This window comes from Microcaecilia unicolor, chromosome 8 (assembly GCF_901765095.1).
Source record: "Microcaecilia unicolor chromosome 8, aMicUni1.1, whole genome shotgun sequence".
Lineage (NCBI taxonomy): Eukaryota > Metazoa > Chordata > Amphibia > Gymnophiona > Siphonopidae > Microcaecilia > Microcaecilia unicolor.
The window spans coordinates 144,386,417-144,413,398 of NC_044038.1; the positions used below are offsets into that span (position 1 = coordinate 144,386,417).

At 39.0% G+C, this 26,982-nt stretch overlaps 1 protein-coding gene and 3 pseudogenes across 1 annotated transcript in view; all 4 read left to right on the forward strand.

Moving 5' to 3' along the window:
- LOC115476834 overlaps window positions 1–26,982 on the forward strand; it is a 557,863-nt pseudogene that overhangs the window by 315,788 nt on the left and 215,093 nt on the right.
- The window catches only part of LOC115476840, a 411,909-nt gene that overhangs the window by 128,526 nt on the left and 256,401 nt on the right, over window positions 1–26,982 (forward strand). The window lies entirely within an intron of this gene.
- LOC115475900 lies at window positions 1,628–5,147 on the forward strand (annotated as a pseudogene).
- LOC115475901 lies at window positions 5,204–10,003 on the forward strand (annotated as a pseudogene).

Here is a 26,982-nt window from a genome sequence, read left to right on the forward strand (position 1 = left end):
GAGGCGGCGGCTAAGAAAGCAAATAGAATGTTGGGTATTATTAGGAAAGGAATGGAAAACAAAAGTGAGGAAGTTATAATGACCACATTTCAAATATTGTGTTCAATTCTGGTCACCACATCTCAAAAATGATGTAGTAGAATTAGAAAAGGTACAGTGAAGGGCGATGAAAATGATAAAGGGAATGGGATGACTTCCCTATTAGGAAAGGCTGAAGCGACTAGGGCTTTTCAGCTTGGAGAAAAGATGGCTGAGGGGAGATATGATAGAGGTCTATAAAATATTGAGTGGAGTGGAACAGGTGGACGTGAATTGTTTGTTTGCTCTTTCTAAAAATACTAGGACTAGGGGTCATGCGATGAAGCTACAAAGTAGTAAATTAATACAACAGGTTAATTGATTAATGAGCCAATCAGCAAAAATAATTCACTTCTAACAACCAATTATTAGCATTAATTGGGAGTTATGCACACGTGGAGGCATATGTAAGACTTACAGCATTGCATAGATTCATATGAAACTTTCTAAGTCTAAATGCTTTGAAAATGAGCCCCATCGTATTCTGTATATTGTGTGTGGAACTCTTAAAGCATGTAATTTCAAGGTAGCATAGACAGGGGCATTTCAGAGGGCATTCCAGGGCCTTCCCAGAGTTTATGCACATAGCTACAGAATAGACTCATGAGTTGCTAACTTAAGTGCTGGCGTTTACACTTTCTTTAAGCTGGTGTAATTGTCATTGTATAAGTTAGGCGTCGTTTATGTACTTACCCCAGGATTCTATACATCGCATCTTGATTTCTGCATGGAAATCAAAGCATATTCTATAATAACGCACATATTTAATTGTTTAACTAGCTAATCAACTCTGTTAATTGGATAACAAGCAATTATAATCACTGATTGGCATTAATTGAGATAAGTGCAAAACTTGCTAAGTGTATTCTTTAATGTGGTGCACTATAATTCTAAGTTGCATAGTTGAAAAAGGGCATGGTCATGGGTGGGGCATGGACATTTCTACAATCTGGGCATTATTATAGAGTATACCCACTCTATGCCCAATGTAGGCATCAGGATTTACACCAAGTAAAACATGGCCTAAATGGATGTGACCAATTTGGTCACATGGCGAGGCACTCAGCGTATTCTATATACCATGCAGAAAGTTAAGCTTATTCCATAAAATTTAGGCATACCTTAGAGAATACAGCTAGGTGTATTATTTTTCACATTGGATTTTTCAGGTACCATCCGGCCCCAACTGTATTATCGAAACGAAAGATGGCCGACCATCTTGTTCGATAATACGGTCGGGGTACACCGCTTAATGGGACCGTCATTAGTGATAGCCGCCCTTATAGATAGCCGGCCACGTTTGATTATACCCCTCAAAATCAAATATTTATACCATTTGACTACAATAAGTGATCCAAGATTACACTTTCAAAACTAAAGGAAATATTATCATCAAGATGCAACCTACTCCCTGCTAATTCTAAACAAACTCAGTGGATTCTGGAACAGATACTTGGATCCTTTCCTTTCCTCTAGATACAAGAAAATCTATCAGTTGTCTGGGATCAAAAAGATATGACTTATTCTGAAAAAAATATAACACACAAGCATGCCTTCTTGGAAGCACAATGCAGTCATTTCACCACTGTTTGGGTTGAACCATTGCTCCCTGCAGGGTACAGTCTTGCCTCTATGAATTACTGTAATCTTTCATAATATGCATCATGTGCAAAAAAAGAAAAGTACAAATGTTAAAATCAGCAGAAAATAAGTCATCAGTAGAAGTTGCAGAACCTGTACAACTGTTGGCATGCAAAGCCAGCATCTATCCAAATAAAATGGATAATGTGATAAATGATATATGATGTTTTATTTTTAGATTTGTATCAAATAAGTGTATTTTTTATATTATAAATTAGTTGATAGGCTTTGCATGAATATGGACTATGGCAACAATTGTAATTCAAATTCTCATAACCATTAGATAAATAAGTAATTTCACAAGTTGGACTTTTGCGTAATGTTTGGTTTACAAATTAGTTTCTGGACATGTAATGATTATAAGAAAAAATTATGTTGCCTTAACAATTTTATTACACTGTGCCCACCCAAGTGCTGGTGAGCCTTTAGGATGAGCACTGGGTAGTCTCGGTTTTACTTGCAAATCTTTAGTTTGTGTCATTAAGCCACTCTATTGAAGTTCTTTAGAGACTTTCGTATCGAATTCTTAGGAAGTTTATATTAGCAATATTTTGACGGAAAACTATGATTTATTTTTCTATCTATTTTTGAAGAGGGGATCTGTTTTGTTAAGCAGTTTAGATTACCTGTTCCAACTTTGAGTACTAACTGATACACGTGTGACTCTACTTGTAGCTGTATAAGTCCTCTACTCTTTAGGCAAATTCCTTAAGATACAATAAATAAAAAGAGACGGGAAATGCTCAAAACTGTAATTTCGCTTAATCACTGATAATTTTTATCTGTGCTGCTGCAGTTATTGTTTCAGACTCTGAGCGTCGCTGTTCACCAATCGGTAGAGAAATGCATCTAGAGATTCAACAAATAGCACTGATTTCTTTCACTGAATACATTACCAAACACTGAAGATAAGATTCAGACGCAGGGTCTGGACACAGAAGGGAATCATAATCCTATCGGACCAGGTCAGAACTGAATTTAATGCTCATCGGAATCAATTATTGGAGTATCAAATTCTTAAACCGAAAACGTCCAAAATTTGAACTGGTTCTGAGCAACGACGCGACGGCCAAAACCAAATCGTAATGGCAGCAACAGGAAGAAACTGGGATCCCAAAGGTCTGGTGATAATTTCCTTCTTATAATAGTGGCTTATAAAGTGGTTTTAGGGCAGATCCGTTATTCTATTCCCGAAGAGATGCAGAAAGGTTCTTTCGTGGGGAATATTGGAAAGGATCTGAGTCTGACTACAAAGGAGCTATCAAATCTTGCAGCCCGCATTATTTCCAGAGGTAGGACACAATATTTTGCTCTCGATTTAAAAACCGGATACGTTTAGTAAACGAGAAGATCGACAGAGAAGCGATTTGTAAGAAAGCTAGTCAGTGCCTGTTAAATGTAGATATTATTATGGATTCTACGGCGAGAATTTATGCAGTTGAAATTATGATTCAAGATATAAACGATAATTCACCAACGTTCCGTAATGAAGATATAGAGTTCAAATCAGTGAATCGACTATGCCTGGAGCTCGGTATCTCCTACTGGACGCGCAAGATCCAGATGTGGAAAATAACTCTCTCCAGAGCTATCAACTCAGCAAGAGTAAATACTTTACTTTGGATGTACAAATTGGAGTAGGTGGAGTGAAATATGCAGAACTAGTTCTTCAGAAACCTCTGGACCGGGAGGAACAGGCTGATCACCATCTTATCCTGACAGCCATTGATGGAGGGGATCCCGTAAGATCTGGCACTGCACAAATTCACGTCATTGTTCTGGATGCAAATGACAATGCTCCTGTTTTTAATCAATCTGTATATAAGGTTGATGTTTTGGAAACACGTGCCCATAGGTACTGTGGTGGTTACATTGAACGCTACTGACAAGGATGAGGGAATAAATTCAGAAATAACTTATTTATTTAGAAAAATGACAGATGAAGCATCTCAAATATTTCAACTGAACCCTAAAACCGGAGCAGTATCAGTTGTAGGAAGTTTGGACTTCGAGGAGTCTGAAGCATATGAAATAGAAGTTCAGGCAATGATGGTGGAGGTCTGTCAGCCAGATGCAAAGTTTTTACTCCAGGTTATCAATTTAAATGATAATGTTCCAGAACTTACCGTCACATCCCTCTTTAGTCCGATAGCAGAGGACAGTCCTCCTGGGACAGTCGTGGCTCTTTTAAACGTGCAAGACCGAGATTCTGGTGAAAAATGGGCGTGTAACATGCTCCATCGCGGGAAATTTACCATTTCAGCTAAAGAAGTCATCGAGCAATTATTTCAGTTTAGTAACTAACAGAAATCTAGACAGGGAGCAAGTTTCGGAATATACATAACTATAAACGCTACAGACAAAGGAACATCCCCTCTCTCTACAACCATAAATGTTGTACTGTTGATTTACGATAAAAATGATAATCCGCCTATCTTTGATCAATCATCTTACACACTTTATATAATGGAAAATGTGCCTGCTGGAACTTCTGTCTATTCTATAAAGCAACAGATATGGATTCGGGTCAGAATTCTGAATTACCTATTCTGTAATTGATGGTGAACTCAACGAAAACCCCTCTATCTTCTTATGTATCTGTTAACTCCGAGACAGGAGTAATCTATACAGTTCGCTCATTTGATTATGAGCAGTTCAGGAGATTTTCAAATCCAGGTGAAGGCTGAAGACGGAGGTTCTCCATCTCTCAGAAGTAATGCCACCCTTAAGAATATTTATTGTAGATGAAAATGACAATTCACCTGAAATCTTATAGCCCTACATTTCCCACCGACGGTTCCACAGGTGTAGAGTTGGCACCTCGTTCATGTGATCCAGGCTATTTGGTAACTAAAGTGATAGCTGTTGATGCGGATTCAGGACAAAATGCTTGGCTCTCTTATCTTCCAGTCACATCTACGGAGCCAGGGCTATTTACAGTTGGTCTTCATACTGAGAAATCAGAACAGCCCGTTCTTTTTTAGACAAACACTCAGTCAAGCAAACTCTGGTGGTTTTAGTGAGGGACAACGGTCAACCTCCCCTGTCTGCCACAGTTACTGTGACTATCATGGTGACAGAGAGCATTCAGGACGTTCCTTTCCGATCTGAGCAGCCTTTCTTCAACCCACAGACAATGAGTCCAACCTCTCACTGTATTTGGTAATCTCTGTTGCTATCATATCTTGTCTCTTTTTTATTTTCATAATAGTATTATTAGCCATCAAGCTGCATAAATGGAAAGAATCTCAGCTTTTGGAGTCTTCCAGCGTTAATTCAGTGCTGTTCCCACTTCTCAGTATGTAGGTGTAAATGGTGTCAGAGCATTTCTTCAAACATATTCTCAAGACCTTGGTTTAACCACAGATTCTGGAAAGAGCCAGTTTACATATCCTAGTTCAAGTCATTCAAAATACCCTTGCTGTTAATCAAATATCTGAGAAACAAGCATCGCTCTTAATTACAGAAGAATTACATATTGGTAATGAAGACAAAAACCTGTTTCAGGTGAGTGACATTTAAAAAAAAACATTTTAAAGATGTATTGTGCATTTTGTCAAGGTTTATGAACATACAGTCAACTTACAAGAAATGAACATGTTTTATAATTAAAATTATGTTGGCACAATTGATCTAAGATCTCCTGCAGTTTAGTCTAATGAGGAAGAGTAATTCCAAGATTTCCACCTGCAAAAAGGCCAGATGTAGAGACAAGATAAACAGCAGTTTAGGAAGAGACTAACCTGAGAGCTGGTCTTGATGAGCTGCATTAATCAGGGAATGGGCCATTTACCTGGTGACTGGGTGCTGGGGAGGGGGGGTGGGGTGGAAGCTTCTGAAGAGTGAGGGATAATGGGGTGGCAGATGAGGCTTATGTGCTAACCTGCAGCAGTATTGCCTGGTTCAAATGAAGCAGCAGTCCCACTGGCCTCTCACTGGCCCCCATTTGATAGTTCCCAAGAAGTTAGGCAAGTTGCCAGAAGTTATTTGAAATTAAGCCTCTCTAGGGTTCAGGCTCTTCCTGCTAGTGGAGGTGGTTTACTCTCCCATAGGTGTTGATCTTTCAGGATAGTTTTGCTGGGGAGTATCTTTTTTTATTTAAACAATTTCTTTGATTTTATAGGTTGTCACAGCTAGGGGACACCCAAGCTACATGGGTTGTGGCTCATGGATGATGAGCCAAACATGAAACAGGGATCAAGACTTGATTGTCATGGTGGGTCCTTGCTATGGTGCAGTGGCATGGAGGTTCATGCCTGCTCCAAGGCCCTAGCTATCAAGGTGGGGCTGGAGGATTGAAGATTGTCATAGATGGAGCACTGGATAGAATGGTTATTTAGCTGTCAAGGCAAGTAGTTTTGGAGTGGAGGGGGTTATGGTTTGGTGCCATAACAAACTATCTCAGGGTGTGTAACTGCTTTGAATTAGTTGACTTTATAAATTAATAAACAAACCTATGGCCTACTTATGCTTCCAGCTGGTATACTGTTCAAGTTATTTACCATGATTATTAATGTATTATTTATTTGTATGTTTTAGATTTTGCTCACACCTTTTTCAGTAGTAGCTCAAAGTGAATTACATTCAGATACACTGGGTATTTCTCTGTCCCTGCAGGGCTCATTATCTATTTTTGTACTTGAGGCAATGGAGGGTAAGTGACTTGCCCAAGATCACAATGATGTATAAGGGGATAGTTGAAGGGGAGGGGAAAGATGATAAGAGGAGAGAGATTAAGGGATCTGATAGCCAACGGTAAACCAGTCCCAGATCCGCTGGTTAGTGACAAAGATCTCAATAATATGATTTCACTGTTGGAGATCAGTTGTCATTTTTGCAAGTGGAAAGAGTAAGCTTGTTGTGTTGTCTTATCATGATGAAGAAAGAGTGACCTAATGCTGACTAGTTTTTCAAGATTTGAAAATCACAACAAAATGGATGTATTGAAACAACAGTAAAAGCTCTACTCTCCCTGTCTAATGGGTGAGGACTGTTTTCTTTATCTGAGTCCATAACCTGTGGTTATTTGTTGGTAATATAGATGAATATGAGCTGCATTGCATTTACATTCAGGAATGTTAAGCATTTCCCTGTTCCTGGAGGGTTTATATTCTAAATTTTATAGCATTATGCTAATAATTCTTTAAAAGGATTTCTATTTTAGTGCATAGTTCACTGTTATTTACAGAAGTAAGATTTTATGAAACCTTAATCCAAATGTCAGGCCCTCTCTCCTACAAATCTCTCACAAATGGTGTTACAGCATTGACCTTGTCCTGCAGTTTGAATACTATTGCTGGTTATATATAAATCCATAGTTGAAATCATATGTGTGGATATTACTCAGTGGTATAATTCCTGATTGCATACCACGCAACAGCTAATACCATAATACACAAATACAGTAATAACTAATTTGATGTACCTTTTTTTAACAAACTGGAATTAACCAGGTGCTTTGGGACATTATGTTTAGTATTTTAGAGTTTCTTATTTGATGTTTCAGTTATCTAAAAATAATCAAATTCTATAAGTAAACAATAAAGGTTACTATGATGCACCCTATCTCATTTTCCTTTTGTAGGATAGGATATATGCAGTCTGAAACATTGCAGCAAGTAATGTCTTGTAAAATTGACAAAATATGTAAAGCCTGTTACTACTCCTAAAAATAACATTTGGATCAGCTGAACATCAGTATGGGAACATATTGTGCCATTATGATCCTTGCTATTCGTCTGAAATACTGTTGGATATAAGCAAGATTCTGGATACCTCTGTGATTGAAACTGGCTGGTATTTTCATTTTTTTCAATTATTTATATGGGTGATGAATAGAAGTATCTTGAAGACATCGCATTGTTGTAATTCCCTGTTGAGACTCAGTGTGCCGCGGTTGACCAATTCGGACGAGAGCAGCCGCTGGAGATCCACTGGAACCTCCTCCTGTGCATTTTCTAGTTCTGGCGTTGTTCAGAAAAGAGGCAGAGATCTTCACGCACTTATTTTAAGCAAAGGAAAAGCATCGATTTTAATTTCTATTTTAAATCATGACTTCCTCTATCTGAGAATATTTCAACTGCTGATTTAGCTGAGACGGCTGGAAATCTACCATCCGAATATGGCAGAGCTGCTCACAAAACACCAAGAGCCTGCATGTGAGTCAGACGGCAAGTACTCTTTTCCTTTCTATTTTGGCTCAGTCAGGGAGTTGTTGGGCAGATTCATTATTCCATTCCTGAAGAAATGGAAACTGGTTCACTTGTGGGAAATCTCGCAAAGGACCCTCAATCTGAATTTACAAGACTTTCCAGTCGGAAGCTCCGCATTGGCTTCAAGTGCCAAAAAGCGATATTTTAGTGTAATTCAGAAGAAATGGGCATTTGTACGTAAATGACAGAATAGATAGGGAGGAACTGTGTGGAGAATCTATTAGTTGTCTCTAAACATTGAAACAATCGTTGAAAATCCATTGAATGTTTTTCACATCAAAGTAATGATCCTGGATATTAACGACAATCCGCCCAGTTTCTTTAACAATCATATTGAATTAGAAATAATTTAGTCTATTTCACCAGGTGCGCGATTCTCTCTAGGAAATGCACGCGATCCTGATATTGGAACGAATTCGCTACAGAATTATCAGCTGAGTCCCAATCCGTTTTTTATCCTGGAAGAGAAAGAGAGTAGTGATGGGAAAAGATACGCAGAATTGGTACTGGAGAAAACCTCTGGATAGGGAGAAACAAAGTATTTTTAATTTTCTTCTCACTGCATCTGATGGGGGAGATCCAATCAGAACAGGCACTGCTCAGGTTAATATTAAAGTTACTGACCGTAAACGATAATTTTCCTTTATTTATTCAAAATATCTACACAACAACCTTAAAAGAAAATGTGCCAATAGGCTTCACAGTATTGCAATTAAACGCCAACGACCTCGATGAAGGATCAAATGCACAAATTACTTATTCTTTCAAAAATATGCCAGACTTTGCTAGTCAAATATTCAGCCTGGATTCTAAAAGTGGGGAAATGGTGATCATCGGGCACATAGATTTGAAGAAAGAAAGGCAATTCCAAGTAGATGTGGAAGCAAAGGATGGAGGTGGTCTGGCATCCCACTGTACTGTGATCATTGAGGTTCTTGATGAGAATGATAATGCACCTGAGATCACACTTACATCCCTTTCCACCACAATTTCCTGAAGATTTCTCCTCCTGGAACGGTGATTGCGTTGATCAAAGTGGATGACCTAGATTACGGAGAAAATGGAGAGGTCGTCTGCCATATCCAAGATGGTTTTCCTGTCAAATTAACATCATCTTCGAGTAACTATTACAAGATTATAACTGACAGTGCCCTAGATAGAGAACAAATATCGGAATATAATTTACAATTATAGCAACAGACAAAGGTTATCCTCCTCTTTCCACCAGCTAAACACTTCCAATAAAGATTACAGATATCAACGATAACGCTCCCATTTTTGAGCAATGTCTTACACGGTTTATGTTTCAGAAAATAATTTGTCAGGCGCTTCTATTTTCATTGTAAACGCATCAGATCCGATTTTTGACCAGAACTCTAGGATCACTTACTCCATAGTAAATAGTAACATTGAAAAATTGCCAGTGTCCTCCTACGTCTCCATCAAACTCACAGACTGGGATCATTTATGCTCAGCGCTCTTTCGACTATGAACAATTCCGGGAATTTCAGTTCCAGGTAGAGGCCTCAAGATAGTGATCCCCGTCTCTCTACAGTAATTCGACCGTGAAAGTGTTTATTATGGATCGTAATGATAATGCACCTAAAATCCTATACCCTTCAGTTGGATCAGATGGTTCGGCCTTATTTGAGATGGTTTCTCCTTCGACAGAGAAAGGTTCTCTAGTTACTAAAGTGGTGGCTGTGGATGCTGATTCTGGTCACAATGCTTGGCTCTCCTATCAGTTGCTCCAGGCTACAGAACCAGCTCTGTTAGTATCGGTGTCCACTCTGGAGAGATAAGGACTTCTCGTTCGTTTATAGGACAGAGACGCGGTGAAGCAAAAACTAGTCATCTTGGTCCATGATAATGGAAAACCACCTCTGTCAACAACAGTTACTGTGAACATGATATTTGCTGAAAACATCCAAGGGGTTCGTCCAGAATTAAGCAACCAATCTAGAGACTTGGAAAGTCCCTCTGAATTGAATTTTTATTTAGTAATGTCTCTAGCTTTGATCTCGTTTTTGTTTCTTGTGACTATTTTGCTACTGCTAATTAAAAATGTCTAAGTTCTAGGAAGTCAACGGGCCTTGAATTTCTCAGTTCCGATATTTATTCCCAAGCTGATCCCAGATTTGTTACACAGTACAGTGAGGGGACTTTACCTTATACTTACCAACTGTGCACTGCAACTGAGTCTGGGAAGAATGAGTACACTTTCCTAGAACCAAATGCTGAAATGTTGGATGGCATCATATTTGCTGATCCCAGTGCACAACAAGATTGGAGCAAACAAGATACCAGTGGAAAATTCGAGACGAACACTTATCATGAGGTGAGCCTGTTTTCTGGGTGCATGATAGTATTTCTGCTAGGTCAAATGTTTGATTAGTTTTAGACAGCAGGTAGCAAGGATGCTCTAAATGACTTTAAATGGTTTGGGAGTAGAAAAAATAAAGCAGAATTGTTTCATTTAGAGGCTATCTGAATTTCATTCTCATTTCCAGGTTTGGCTGAAAATGCCAGGTTTTTGGCTGAAAGGAAACTTTGTGCTGTGTCCACATAGCCCCACCCCTCCAGAATAAGAACAAGCTGTGCCCCCCCCCCACAAGTAGCAACCTTCCATCCCCCTTCTGCCCCCCCCCCCCCCCATCAATCAAAGGTATCCCTCCTAACTAACAAGCCATACTGGCCTAGTGGCATAGGGGCAGGAGTGATTCCCAGTTGCTCCTACCTATGCTGTCTCTACTGTCAAAATGGCTGCTGTGACTCAGTGGCAGTCTTGCAGGACTACTGTTAGAGTCGCAGCAGCCATTTTGGAGATTGAAGCCAGCATGGGCAAAAGCAACTGGGGATCACTCCTGCCCTGACTACAGCACTAAACCTCCAAAGCTTGTAAGTAGGCCCTGGGGGAGGGTCTACAGGTGAAGGAGATTGGTCTAGGAGAGGGAATACTCTTGTTCAGGGACAAGGCATGCCATGCCATGCCATATCATGTCATGCTGTAGCTGTTAGTTTCCATTTCAGCTTCGGTTTCTACTTATAATGCTATGTGCACATTGAAAATTTACGAGTCATATTAATGGACCCCAGGCTTAATGTATTTTAAACCATAATTTTTAACATGCAGCAAGCCCAAAACTAAAGCTGCATCCAGAAAGGGCAAATCCAGTATTTTTTTCTTGCAGTTCATTTATTAATATTCTCATTGACATTTAATACTTGCTGAGATTTAATGAGGGACCACTTACCATCTCCTGTTTAGGAGGCACTAAGCACTCTTGTCTTAACTCTGCATTAGCTAGTTAGCACAAAGTAAGTGAAGCTGGCAAGTGCTTCACTCTGCACTCATGCCACTTCCCCTGACATAAATATTCTGAAAAATTCAGTACTATGTGGTTTAATACATGGTAATAGGCAAAATACCACAATATCTGTTAATTCAAGATGTATAGTAACCTGTTTCTGAGCATTATCCACTTGTTAAGTGTGTGAATTCTATAAAAGTGCTTAAAATTGCATGTATAATTTGATTGAATAATGAGCCTATTAGTACTAATGACTGGAATTTTTAACAAGCAATTATTGGCGGTAATTAGCTTTAATTAAAACTTATGCACCTAAATTTAGGCCTGGGATCCACATGTAAAATTTACACGTGGGTCAAAAAATCAGGTAAAGCCATGGGAAGGTCATGTGGATCAGGGACATTCCTTTCATTTTGCATATTTTATAGAATTTGGGGGATTCACAGCTAATTTAGGCACGAGGATTTACACCAGGGTTCATTGGTATAAATGGTCACACCTAAAAGTAGACACAGTTCTCAGCACTAAGCCCTATTCTGTAAATGGTGTCTAACTTTGAGTGCCGTTTAGAGAATAGCGCTTTTTTTTGGCACTAATTTTTAGGCACCATTTATTGAATTTAGTGTCTTATTTACTAAGCTGTGATAGGCTCCTTTACACATGGAACACATGCCCAAATGAGACTTCCACAAGGCCAGAACATCCCCTTGGTGATAATTCGATTTGGCACACGCCCATAATGCCTGGATGATTTATTTATTTATTCCTTCCACATGCGCCATTTCCAGCAGTAGTCAGCAGTTGGCATGTGCTGACTGGTCACTGCACATTGTAGCTCATGAATCCTTTCTGCTAGATCAATGGTGACATTGAGGGATCAATCCAGTTTTAGATGCATGCTGATTTCAGTTTTACCACATGGCCTTTTTCCGTCACATTTTAAAAATCCCTTTTTTTGCAGATGCGCTAAAAACTGGCCTGGTGCATCTAATACCTGTGCTTACACTGCCACAGGACACTTTTTACCGCAGCTTACTAAAAGGACTCTCATTGCTTAATGTACTTTAATAAAATGGCCCTTAAAGTGGGGAAATATGTGGTCTCAAAAACTCAACTCATCTACAAAATAGCATCTACATATAACCCATATGTTAGGACAATATGAATTTTCTAATGCTAGAAGTGATCCAGATTCTTTTTTCCTGAACAATTTGCTTCTAAAACCTGCACTTTTGAAATATATGACATGCTGATTATATTCAATATCAAAAGTAGTCAAGGATTGTAATGATATAACTATCTTTCTGAAACAAAGTGACTCACAAGGTTGCACAGTAATCATGTGACAATATGAGTGCTTCAGAGCAAAAGCTGACCATGCCCACTCTTTGCATTTTTAACCAGAATTTTATTCACTTTTAGAAAAATCAAGAATATTTTAAACAGTCAACTTATCACCAAATTTTAGTACAAGAACATGCAGTGCCTGAATAGGCTTTAATCTGTCAGTAATCTACACACATGCTAGAGAATTCAATAAATAGCATTGAAACTTAGGTGCTGAAAAAATTATGGGCTAAGTGTTATTCTATATTTGGCATGCACCTTATATAGAATAGCATTTAGTGCAAATCCCATCCTTAACTTTTGGGCACCAGGCTACTGCATTCCGAAACCTGTTATAAATGTTGGCATCCAAGTTAGGCATGGTTAGGCAGTATACTGTAATTCTCTATGCAACTTTTCGGAATGCTTCTGACATGCCCATGGCCATACCCCCTTTTGAGATATGTGCCATGGGAGTTAGGTGCTGTGTCTTATATAATAGTGTACATCCAGATGCACATACAAATTTCAATGGGTGCCAATTAACATCAACAATTGGTTGTTAGCACTCAATCACTGATGGTTCAGAGCTTATTATCTAATTTATTTGCGCACACATCTCAGAATGCACACCCAAAGTTTGATGCTCAACTTTGGGCATCATATATACAGTAGAATATGGGGGATATTGTATCTGAGCTCTGTAAACCTTACAACACATTGGTATGGCCCAATTTTGTTCCAAAGACAATGAAGAAAGTAGCAAGTACATAAAACGTCACTCACCAGATGGCAAAATTTGGTTAGGTAGGGACATAGCCTGATTTTAATTCTAAGTCTTTCAGCCAACTATGAATCCGTGCATAGCTGAAATAATGCAATATGTGAACATAGCCTGCTTTTGCTCTGAAGGGCTCATATTATATTTACACCACAGACAGATCACCAACAACTGCAATACCTTCACAGATCAACCACTTTAAAACAACACAGAGAAACAACAGACATTGTCAAAATCATTTAAAATAGTCAAATCTCCAAAGCCAATTTGTTCTAAAGTCCTGGAACAGTCAAAGAAAACCACTGGTTTAAAAATCACCAGCAACATTTATCTAGTTGTAATTAGCTCCAGTACATTTATATCTTGTGAACACAAAGGCCAAAGTGGAATTCAAGGCCTTAATTTTTGCCCTAAACATTTTGGGCTCAAATCATGTGAGATCTTAAAAGCAAATGACAGAGACTTAAACCGAATCATAACCTCAGAGAATGTAAAACTGGCCAGGACTGGGGAGATCTGATTTCTTCAGCTATTGGTTATCAAAAACCATGCAGCAGAGTTTTGGACAAGCTGCAATCTCAGCAACCTTTCTCTAGTATCCCTAAATATAGATTACAGTAATCCAAACATGATGTTAGTGTAACATAGATCACTAATGAAAAATTACAGAGGATTAAAGTAAAGGAGCACAGCTGAAAGCTTTGTGGCTTTTGGACTAAACTCTGCTGGTCCCTTTGGTGTGTGTCAGGAAGAGGTACTAGCTGTACCCTCAGTGGCCAAAGGACCAACTTTGATGGTGAAGCCATAGGCTATGATTTTGGACTCAATTTGGCAAGTGATAATTACCTTGATGAGAATTGTAAACAGTATGAGTTGTGTGGAACATTCTAAAGGAGAAATTAAAACCTATGTGGCTAGAGTCTATGAAGGAAAAGACAGGAAAACTGAAATCCTGTGGAATAAGTGTAATTCTATACAATCAATTAGCTCCAAAGTAATAGAGGGCTATACATCCTAAGTTGGAGCTTATGGAAAATAGACTATCCTGCTTATTTTCGAACAAGAAGGCTGGCCATCTTCTGACACAATCAGGAGATGGCCGGCCTTCTCCTAAAGCCGGCCAAATCGGTATAATCGAAAACCGATTTTGGCCAGCTTCAACTGCTTTCGTCGCACAGCCAGCGAAAGTTCAAGGGAGCGTGTCGGCAGTGTACCGAAGGCGGGATGGGCGTGGTTAAGAGATGGTCATCCTCAGCCAATAATGGAAAAAAGAAGGGCGGCTTTGACGAGCATTTGGCCAACTTTACTTGGTCCCTTTTTGTTTACAACCAAGCCTTGAAAAGGTGCCCGAACTGACCAGATGACCACTGGAGTGAATTGGGGATAACCTCCCCTACTCCCCCAGTGGTCACCAACCCCCCTCCCACCCAAAAGAAAAAAATAAAACATTTTTTTTGCCAGCCTCTATGCCAGCCTCAAATGTCATACCCAGCTCCATCACAGCACTATGCAGGTCCCTGGAGTAGTTTTAGTGGGTACTGCAGTGCACTTCAGGCAGGCAGACCCAGGCCCATTCCCCCTACCTATTACACTTGTGGTGGTAAATGGGAGCCCTCCAAAACCTCCCCAAAACCCACTGTATCCACATGTAGGTGCTCCCCTTCATCCCTAAGGGCTATGGTAGTGGTGTACAGTTGTGGGTACTGGGTTTTGGGGGGGATTTGGGGGGCTCAGCACACAAGGTAAGGGAGCTATGTAACTGGGATCAATTGTGAAGTTGGTGTCCTGGCATGTGAGGGGAACCAATGCACTACAAATGCTGGCTCCTCCCACGACCATATGCTTTGGATATAACCAGGTATGAGATAGCCGCCATTAATTTCCATTATCGGCGAAAACCAATGGCGGACATCTCTAATGCGATCTCTAAGGGCAGGCCAAATGTTGAGATTTGGCAGGCCCCGACCGTATTATCAAAACAAAAGATGGCTGGCCATCTTGTTTCGATATTGCAGTTGGGTACGCCGCTTGACGGGGCAGGCGTTAGAGATGGCCGCCCTTATAGATGGCCGGCCCCGTTCGATTATGGCCCTCAATGGTATCTTAATATTAGGATCCTTAACTATCATCCTTTTATATATATATATATATATATATATATATATAGATAGATAGATAGATAGATAGATAGATAGATAGATAGATAGATAGATAGATAGATAGATAGATAGATAGATAGATAGATAGATAGATAGATACAGGACATTGTTAAGTTTCCATTAGAAACTATCACCCCTTTTAATAGGATTTTAAAAATCTGCTCTTTAAGAACAAGCTTAAGAAGAAGAAGTAAAAGATTGAAATACCTGATGACCTATCCTTTTTATTTGCAGACAGTTTAGATATGTCTTCTCTATGAAAAAACTAATTACCATAGTTTCCAACAATGGATCTGAATTGAAAATAGAACTTCCCCTGTCTGAATCTATTCCACTGTCTTCACTGAAGTCAGAATTACTAGGTTGGAAATATTTCCCTAACTCAGTGGCAAAGGAGACATTGACTTAACCCCTCCTTCCTCTTATCATGCTATGTTAAAACCTCGAAAGGACTAAGCTGAGATAGTGTAATGACAGCATTCTCTCTGATAGAGAGAGATGCTATAGTCATCTCTGACTCGCTGTTTAAAGAACTCTCTTTACTGTTCTTAATGATAGAAGAGACAGGCTCAGCAGCATCCCATTTTGTTAAGATCACAAACTAGTATCAATCTCCTGCTACTTCATGACTCTGTTTACATTAAATGCAAGGGAATCATGAGTTGTTCTTTCTCCCTCAGGGCTGCATTCTGTCCTATCAGCATCAGAATTTAGTTTTAACCTGATGCCATGGTTCTTCTGTTCTAGAATACTATAAGTCTGTACCAGAGACAAATCAGCACTGTTGGTTTCACAGATGGAGGCTTGGAGTGGTTCTGCTATTAAACATGAACTCTTCCCTGTGTCCACTATCAAAGGAGGGAGTGGCATGATGGCACTGCCCTCCAGTAGGGGAACAGAAGCTAACGTAATATTCTGCTCCAATGCACAATATTCCCCTATCTCTGTGTCTCTTCTGGGCTCATATACAGTGTTTCCCTCCTTATGGAAAGAAACTAAGCTGAACCCTGCTCTTTCTCCCTATTAGGACAGATATCAGAGATAAATTGCAGTTTTCTTATTGAGGCAGCAAAGTCTGAGACCTTTTGCTAATCAGAATCTAAACTAGGAGACTGCTCCCTCAGGAGAGAGAAACAGAAGGAAATGATAAACAGAAACACAAAATCACATTCTCTGTGGTTAAATGAAAAGCATCAATGCTAAGCCCTCTAAACTGTGTCCTATCTGTCTGTCCTAGTCTTATCCCTTATTTGTCTGTCTGTCTGTCCTGATTTAGATTGTAAGCTCCTTTGAGCAGGGACTGTCTTTTCTTCATGTTCAATTGTGAAGCACTGCATACGACTGGTAGTGCTATAGAAATGATTTGTAGTAGTAGTAGTACTAAACTGTTTTGAAATACATTCCCTCTCCATCCCAGATACTTTCCAGATCTGGCTTACCCATTTGGTTTACTATCCATATGTCAAGGATCCATAAATCTTGCTCCTTGATGCCTATTGGCTTGGCATCCCTCTCATCTAAGTATTGCTTATACTGGCTTCTCGAGATACCTGCTTTTACTGTGGCCTTTAAAATCAGTGCCTCAAAGTGTTCCACAGGTTCATATAAACCTTCAACCTTTGTATAGAGTTCTATGAGCTCCTGTGTCAGTTTGACCATGTCTGCTGTCTGTAACCACTTCTGTGTAGAGATAAATCTGCATATTTTTGCATACATCTTCCTGAAATAATTGAAAATTAGTAGGGAGCAAAGTAGCAGGGAAATAATGAACCTGAAAGGCAATTTCTGCCATCCTGAATGCCCACTTGTTTACAACTAAAATAAACAAATATGCTGCTACTAAAGGCTAAGAATTAGAATTGACTGTATGGTATTAAAAGTTAATTACAGTATATGGTATAATTAAGAAATCAGAAACACTATTTTATCAATGAACAGGAAGAGTTAACAGTTTTCTCTCCATGCTTACAGAAGTGTTGAAAGTGAAATTAAAGCTAGGAACAGCTGATCACCAAGGTCAGTTTCTATCTCTTTTAACAAAAACAATCCTGTTTCACTTTTGGCAGAAAGACACAGCACTGAAAGTGAACATAAGATTTAAAATATAGTGCTGACAGGATTGTAGCCTGTCACAGGTATCAACTTAACTATACATTAGTGTGTATATTTACTGATGGATAACTCCAAATCTATCTCAGTGCAACCTCCATATCTGTAGGAACAACACAGATTATTTCACTCCCAGAAGAGGACATACAATTAGGGAAAGTAACTCTTAATATAAAATTAGTATGAAGTAGTACCCTGGTATATGCAATGAGACATCCCTTTATCTATGGATCCAAATCCAAAGCCCCAAATAATGCAATGAAACATGCCAGTAGTTAGAAAAATAAAGGCTGTTTATAAGTAACCAGTGGAGACACCAGTGATTATTATATTTTCCATGTAAACAAACATACTTGTATACTTAAATCATAAATGCTAAAAAAATCATAACAGTATCAAAACAACATGGTTGAACACAAGAATATTACATCAATAAAAAAACATGTGAACTTTAAAAAAAGTTAAATAGATATATATTTATAAACGTATGTCTTTACAGGAAAGCTGCTTGCAAAAAAAGGGAGGAGGGGGTCAGCAAACGTTAACAGCTGTAAGTTTAAGGCTATGAAGTGTATTAGCAGAAACAATGTTGTTTGCCAATAAAAGTGTGCAGCATTTGCAAAGAGGTATACGTTTTTGAAACAGTGCAACTCTTTTCCCAATAGCACATCCATTCAAATCATTGTGCATGTGTGAACCTTCACGCATGTGTGAACCACTGTGTATGTGCAAATAGTCTATATACTTTTTCCAAAAGATTGTACCCTCTTTTCAAATAGTGTGTACTCTTTCAAAAGAGCACACACTGAACAACTTCACTGTCATGACAACAAAATGGTCAAATGAAATTAATTTTAAAAATCCTGAAAATGCCACAGGAAGCAACACAAAACAAAAATGTTCTAGTTGTCCATCCCTAATAGCTAAACAGAACATCCATGCTTCTTTCTGGAACTACCTGGATAGTGCTAGAGCATTTAGAGGAAGTTTTTGGCAGTACTACCTATATAGAATGAGGATAGAATCAAACAAAACTTAATGACCTTTGTGCTTTAAACAAAACAGAGAGAGATGTAACCTGCATTGAGCAGCAGGAGAACTCCAAACAAGGGCAGAGAGGAGTGTAAACTGCAGGGAGCAGCAGATATGGTCTTTATTTGCCATCATTTATTATGGTACTATCTGTATAGGATCACTGAAAATTCATGCATAGGGGACTTATTCTTTAGAAGCAGCTGGTACAACGCCCTGTGAATATTTGCCTGTTTATGTTTACAGGTTGTACTTTCAAATATCTATGTAAAATTATAATTGACTAAAGGTTTACACTGGCATTCAATTCTCTCACATATCTTCCTTGAAATATTTGACCAAAATATTACTACTACTACTATTTAGCATTTATATAGCGCTACAAATGTGGTGAGAATTTAGGGATTTTCATCAATCTGCAAAAAGATTCTGTTTTGGTTCCACAGGGTTCCTTCTTCCCTTAATTTGTGCTGAAAAGTGTACTATGAATACTCTTTTGAAACCTTGAATTTTTTCTACATAGAACAAATCCTGTATAGGCTGTGTTCAAAATTAACATGTATTATAGATGGAAACATGTATGACTATTATTATCTCTTTGATGCTGCAGAATGGGAAAGAGGCATCTCTGTGCTAATGATAGCTCAGATTGTTTTTTTTTTTTAATAGTCTATTTGGTAGACCTTCTTTTAAATCTACTAACATATAAGACATCTCAGCTAGGACTCCTGATGAAGTTGATGCTGAAACATGGCCTGTGTTGAGTCCTGTTGTCTCACATTTATTAATCCTGAGCATATGTGCATTGTACACCATGGTTGATATTGTGTATCTGGATTTTCAAAAGGCATTTGACAAAGTACCTCATGAAAGACTCCAGAAGAAATTGGAGAGTCCTGGAATAGGAGGTAGTGTCCTATTGTGAATTAAGAACTAGTTAAAGAATAGAAAACAGAGAGTAGGGTTTAATGGTCAGTATTCTCAATGGAGAAGGGTAGATAGTGAGGTTCCCCAGGGTCTGTGCTGGGACTGCTGCTTTTTAACATATTAGTGAGGTAATTAAATTTGCTGATGACACCAAGTTATTAAAAGTTCTTAAATCACGAGAGGATTGTGAAAAATTACAAGAGGACCTTATGAGACTGGGAGACTGGGCATCTAAATGGCAGATGACATTTAATGTGAGCAAGTGCAAAGTGATTCATGTGGGAAAGAAGAACCCGAACTATAGCTATGTAATGCAAGGTTCTACATTAGGAGTCACTGAACAAGAAAGGGATTCAGTGCCGTTGTTGATGATATGATGAAACCCTCTACTCAGTGTGCGTGGTAGCTAAGAAAACAAATAGAATGTTGGGATATATGGGTAAGGAATGGAAAACAAAAGTGAGGATGTTATAATGACCGCACCTCGAATATTGTGCTCAATTCTGGTCACCGCATGTCAAAAAAGATATAGTGGAATTAGAAAAGGTAAAAGAAGGGCGACGAAAATGATAAAGGGAATGGGGCAACTTCCCTATGAGGAAAGGCTGAAGCAACTAGGGCTCTTCAGCTTGGAGAAAAGATGGATGAGAGGAGATATGATAGAGGTCTATAAAACAATGGGTGGAGTGGAACGGGTAGACATGAATCGTTTGTTTGCTCTTTCAAAAAATACTAGGACTAGGGGCATGCGATGAAGCTACAAAGTAAATTTAATACGACAGGTTAATTGATTAATGAGCCAATCAGCAAAAATAATTCACTTCTAACAGCCAATTATTGGCATTAGTTGGGAGCTATGCACACATGGAGGCAGACTTACAATATTGCATATATTCATATGAAACTTTTTAAGTCTAAGTGCTTTGAAAATGAGCCCCATCGAAGTCTGTAATGTTGTGTGTGGAACTCTTATAGCATGTAATTTCAAGGCAGCATAGACAGGGGCATTTCAGAGGGCATTCCAGGGCCTTCCCAGAATTTATGCACATAGCTACAGAATACACTCAATGAGTTCCTATCTTTGGTGCTGTTATTAGCACTTGTTTTCAGCTGGTGTAATAATTTCAGTATTACAAATCACAATTACTTCATTGTGATAAAAAGAGATAATATGCAATTATTTATACAAATATAGGCAAGAAATCAAATATTTATAACTTGACTACAATAAATGATCCAAGGTTACACTTTCAAAACTAAAGGAAATATTAAATCAAATCATCAAGATGCAACTTACTCCCTTGCTAATTCTAAACAACCTCAGTGGGTTGTGGAACAGATACTTGGATCCTTTCTTTTTTTCTAGACACAAAAAAATCTACAAATCAGTTGTCTAGGATCAAAAAGATATGACTTATTCTGAAATATATATCACACAAGCATGCCTTCTTGAAAGCACAATGTAGTCATTTCACCACTGTTTGGGTTGAACCATTGCTCCCTGCAGGGTACAGTCTTACATCTATGAATTACTGTAATCTTTCATAATATGCACAATGTGCAAAAAAAGAAAAGTACAAATGTTAAAATCAGCAGAAAATAAGTCATCAGTAGAAGTTGCAGAACCTGTACAACTGTTGGCATGCAAAGCCAGCATCTATCCAAATAAAATGGATAATGTTACAAATGATATATGTTGTTTTTTAGATTTATATCAAATAAGTGCATTTTTCATAATATAAATTAGTTGATATGCTTTGCATGAATATGGGCTATGACAACAATTGTAATTCAAATCTCACTCATAACCGTTAGATAAATGAGTAATTTCACAAGTTGGACTTTTGAGTAATGTTTGGCTTATAAATCAGTTTCTGGACATGTTGTAATTATAAGAAGAAGTTATGTTGCTTTAACAATTTTTATTACACTGCCGCCCACCCAAGGGCAGGTGAGCCTTCAGGATGAGCACTGGGTAGTCCCTGTTTCAGTTGCAAATCTTTAGTTTATGTCACTAAGCTACTCTGTTGAAGGTCTTCAGAGATTTTCGTATCGAATTCATAGGAATAGTTTATATTTGCAATACTTTTGACGGCAAACTGATTTATTTTTCCATCTATTTTTGAACAGGGTATCTGTTTTTGTTAAGCAGTTTAGATTACCTGTTCCAACTTTGAGTACTAACTCATACACGTGTCACTCTACTTGTAGCTGTATAAGTCCTCTACTCTTTAGGCAAATTCCTTAAGATACAATAAATAAAAAAAAGGGGGACGGGAAATGCTCAAAACTGTAATTTCGCTTAATCACTGATAATTTTTATTTTTGCTGCTGCAGTTATTATTTCAGACTCTGAGCGTCGCTGTTCACCAATCAGGTAGAGAAATGCATCTAGAGATTCAACAAATAGCACTGATTTCTTTCACTGAATACATTACCATACACTGAAGATAAGATTCAGACGCAGGGTCTGGACAAAGAAGGGAATCATAATCCTATCGGACCAGGTCAGAACTGAATTTAATGCTCATCGGAATCAATTATTGGAGTATCAAATTCTTAAACCGAAAACGTCCAAAATTTGAACTGGTTCTGAGCAACGACGCGACGGCCAAAACCAAATCGTAATGGCAGCAACAGGAAGAAACTGGGATCCCAAAGGTCTGGTGGTAATTTCCTTTCTTATGATGGTGGCTTATAAAGTGGTTTTAGGGCAGATCCGTTATTCTATTCCCGAAGAGATGCAGAAAGGTTCTTTCGTGGGGAATATTGGAAAGGATCTGAGTCTGACTACAAAGGAGCTATCAAATCTTGCAGCCCGCATTATTTCCAGAGGTAGGACACAATATTTTGCTCTCGATTTAAAAACCGGATACGTTATAGTAAACGAGAAGATCGACAGAGAAGCGATTTGTAAGAAAGCTAGTCAGTGCCTGTTAAATGTAGATATTATTATGGATTCTACGGCGAGAATTTATGCAGTTGAAATTATGATTCAAGATATAAACGATAATTCACCTACGTTCCGTAAAGAAGAAATAGAGTTAAAAATCCGTGAATCGGCCATGCCTGGAGCTCGGTATCTCCTACTGGGCGCGCAAGATCCAGATGAGGGTAATAACTCTCTCCAGAGCTATCAACTCAGCAATACTAAGTACTTTACTTTGGATGTACAAATTGGAGTAGGTGGAGTGAAATATGCAGAACTAGTTCTTCAGAAATCTCTGGACCGGGAGGAACAGGCTGATCACCATCTCATCCTGACAGCCACTGATGGAGGGGATCCCGTAAGATCTGGCACTGCACAAATTCACGTCATTGTTCTGGATGCAAATGACAATGCTCCTGTTTTTAATCAATCTGTATATAAGGCTGAGGTTTTGGAAAACGTGCCCATAGGTACTGTGGTGGTTACATTGAACGCTACTGACAAGGATGAGGGAATAAATTCAGAAATAACTTATTTATTTAGAAAATGACAGATGAAGAATCTCAAATATTTCAACTGAACCCTAAAACCGGAGCAGTATCAGTTGTAGGAAATTTGGACTTCGAGGAGTCTGAAGCATATGAAATAGAAGTTCAAGCAAATGATGGTGGAGGTCTGTCAGCCAGCTGCAAAGTTTTAATCCAGGTTATCAATTTAAATGATAATGTTCCAGAACTTACCGTCACATCCCTCTTTAGTCCGATAGCAGAGAACAGTCCTCCTGGGACAGTCGTGGCTCTTTTAAATGTGCAAGACCGAGATTCTGGTGAAAATGGGCGTGTAACATGCTCCATCGCGGGAAATTTACCATTTCAGCTAAAGAAGTCATCGAGCAATTATTTCAGTTTAGTAACTAACAGAAATCTAGACAGGGAGCAAGTTTCGGAATATAACATAACTATAAACGCTACAGACAAAGGAACATCCCCTCTCTCTACAACCATAAATGTTCTACTGTTGATTTACGATAAAAATGATAATCCGCCTATCTTTGATCAATCATCTTACACACTTTATATAATGGAAAATGTGCCTGCTGGAACTTCCGTCTATTCTATAAAAGCAACAGATATGGATTCGGGTCAGAATTCTAGAATTACCTATTCTGTAATTGATGGTGAACTCAACGAAACCCCTCTATCTTCTTATGTATCTGTTAACTCCGAGACAGGAGTAATCTATACAGTTCGCTCATTTGATTATGAGCAGTTCAGAGATTTTCAAATCCAGGTGAAGGCTGAAGACGGAGGTTCTCCATCTCTCAGAAGTAATGCCACCCTTAAGATATTTATTGTAGATGAAAATGACAATTCACCTGAAATCTTATACCCTACATTTCCCACCGACGGTTCCACAGGTGTAGAGTTGGCACCTCGTTCATGTGATCCAGGCTATTTGGTAACTAAAGTGATAGCTGTTGATGCGGATTCAGGACAAAATGCTTGGCTCTCTTATCTTCCAGTCACATCTACGGAGCCAGGGCTATTTACAGTTGGTCTTCATACTGGAGAAATCAGAACAGCCCGTTCTTTTTTAGACAAACACTCAGTCAAGCAAACTCTGGTGGTTTTAGTGAGCGACAACGGTCAACCTCCCCTGTCTGCCACAGTTACTGTGACTATCATGGTGACAGAGAGCATTCAGGACGTCCTTTCCGATCTGAGCAGCCTTTCTTCACCCACAGACAATGAGTCCAACGTCTCACTGTATTTAGTAATCTCTGTTGCTATCATATCTTGTCTCTTTTTTATTTTCATAATAGTATTATTAGCCATCAAGCTGCATAAATGGAAAGAATCTCAGCTTTTTGAGTCTTCCAGCGTTAATTTCAGTGCTGTTCCCACTTCTCAGTATGTAGGTGTAAATGGTGTCAGAGCATTTCTTCAAACATATTCTCAAGACCTTGGTTTAACCACAGACTCTGGAAAGAGCCAGTTTACATATCCTAGTTCAAGTCATTCAAATACCCTTGCTGTTAATCAAATATCTGAGAAACAAGCATCGCTCTTAATTACAGAAGAATTACATATTGGTAATGAAAACAAAAACCTGTTTCAGGTGAGTGACATTTAAAAAAAAACTTTTTAAAGATGTATTTGTGCATTTTGTCAAGGTTTATGAACATACAGTCAACTTACAAGAAATGAACATGTTTTAATAATTAAAATTATGTTGGCACAATTGATCTAAGATCTCCTGCAGTTTAGTCTAATGGAGGGAAGAGTAATTCCAAGATTTCCACCTGCAAAAAGGCCAGATGTAGAGACAAGATAAACAGCAGTTAGGAAGAGACTAACCTGAGAGCTGGTCTTGATGAGCTCCATTAATCAGGAATTCGGCCATTTACCTGGTGGCTGGGTGCTGGGGAGGGTGGGGGGGGGGGTGGAAGCTTCTGAAGAGTGAGGGGATAATGGAGTGGCAGGTGAGGTTTATGTGTTAACCTGGCAGCTGTATTGGCTGGTTCAAATGAAGCAGCAGGTCCGACTGGCCTCTCACTTGCTCCCATTTGATAGCTTCCAAGAAGTAAGGTAGGTTTGCAGAAGTTATTTAAATTAAGCCTCTCTTGTGGTTCAGGCTCTTCCCTGCTAGTGGAGGTGGTTTACTCTCCCATACAGTGTTGGTCTTTCAGAATGGTTTTGCTGGGGAGTATCTTTTTTTTTAACAATTTGATTGATATTATAGGTTGTCACAGCTAGGGGACACCCAAGCTACATGGGTTGTGGCTCATAGAAGATGAGCAACAAAATGAAACAGGGATCAAAACTTGGTTGTCATGGTGGGTCCTTGACATGGTGCAGTGGCATGGAGGTTCATGCCTGCTCCAAGGCCCTAGCTATCAAGGTGGGGCTGGAGGATTGAAAATTGTCATAGAAGGAGCGGTGGATAGAATGGTTACTTAGCTGTCAAGGCAAGTAGTTTGGGGGTGCAGGAGTTTATGGTTTTGGTGGCATAACAAACTATCTCAGGGTGTGTAACTGCTTTAAATTCGTTGACTTTATAAATTAATAAACAACTCTATGGCCTACTTATGCTTCCAGTTGGTATACTGTTCAAGTTATTTGCCATGATTATTAATGTTATTTGTTTGTTTGTTTGTTTGTTTGTTTCATTTAGATTTTGCTCACACTTTTTTCAGTAGTAGCTCAAGGTGAATTACATTCAGATACACTGGATATTTCTCTGTCCCTGGAGGGCTCACTATCTATTTTTGTACTTGAGGCAATGGAGGGTTAAGTGACTTGCCCAAGATCACAATGATGTATAAGGGGATAGTTGAAGGGGAGGGGAAAGATGATAAGGGGAGAGAGAGTAAGGGATCCGATAGCCAACGGTAAGCCAGTCCCAGATCCGCTGGTTAGTGACAAAGATCTCAATAATATGATTTCACTGTTGGAGATCAGTTGTCATTTTTGCAAGTGGAAAGAGTAAGCTTGTTGTGTTGTCTTATCATGATGAAGAAAGAGTGACCTAAATGCTGACTACTTTTTCAAGATTTGAAAATCACAACAAAGATGGATGTATTGAAACAACAGTAAAAGCTCTACTCTCCCTGTCTAATGGGTGAGGACTGTTTTCTTTATCTGAGTCCATAACCTGTGGTTATTTGTTGGTAATATAAGATGAACATGAGCTGCATTGCATTTACATGCTTCTTAGTGGCCTCCCACTTAGTCACCTCTCCCCTCTCCAATCGGTTCAAAACTCTGCTGCCTGTCTTGTCTTCCGCCAGGGTCGCTTTACTCATACTGCCCCTCTCCTCAAGTCGCTTCACTGGCTCCCTATCCTATAAATGTACTCACTCTGCTGCTCCCCAGTATCTCTCCACACTCGTCCTTCCCTACACCCCTTCCCGTGCACTCTGCTCCATGGATAAATCCTTCTTATCTGTTCCCTTCGCCACTACTGCCAACTCCAGACTTCGCGCCTTCTGTCTCGCTGCACCCTACGCCTGGAATAAACTTCCTGAGCCCCTACGTCTTGCCCCATCCTTGGCCACCTTTAAATCTAGACTGAAAGCCCACCCCTTTGACATTGCTTTTGGCTCATAACCACTTGCAACCACTCGCCTCCACCTACCCTCCTCTCCTCCTTCCTGTACACATTAATTGATTTGATTTGCTTACTTTATTTTTTGTCTATTGGATTGTAAGCTCTTTGAGCAGGGACTGTCTTTCTTCTATGTTTGTGCAGTGCTGCGTATGCCTTGTAGCGCTATAGAAATGCTAAATAGTAGTAGTACATTCAGGAATGTTAAGCATTTCCCTTTTCCTGGAGGGTTTATAATCTAAATTTTATAGAATTATGCTAATAATTCTTTAAAAGAATTTCTATTTAGTGCATAGTTCACTGTTATTTACAGAAGTAAGATTTTATGAAACCTTAATCCAAATGTCAGGCCTCTCTCCTACCCTTCTCT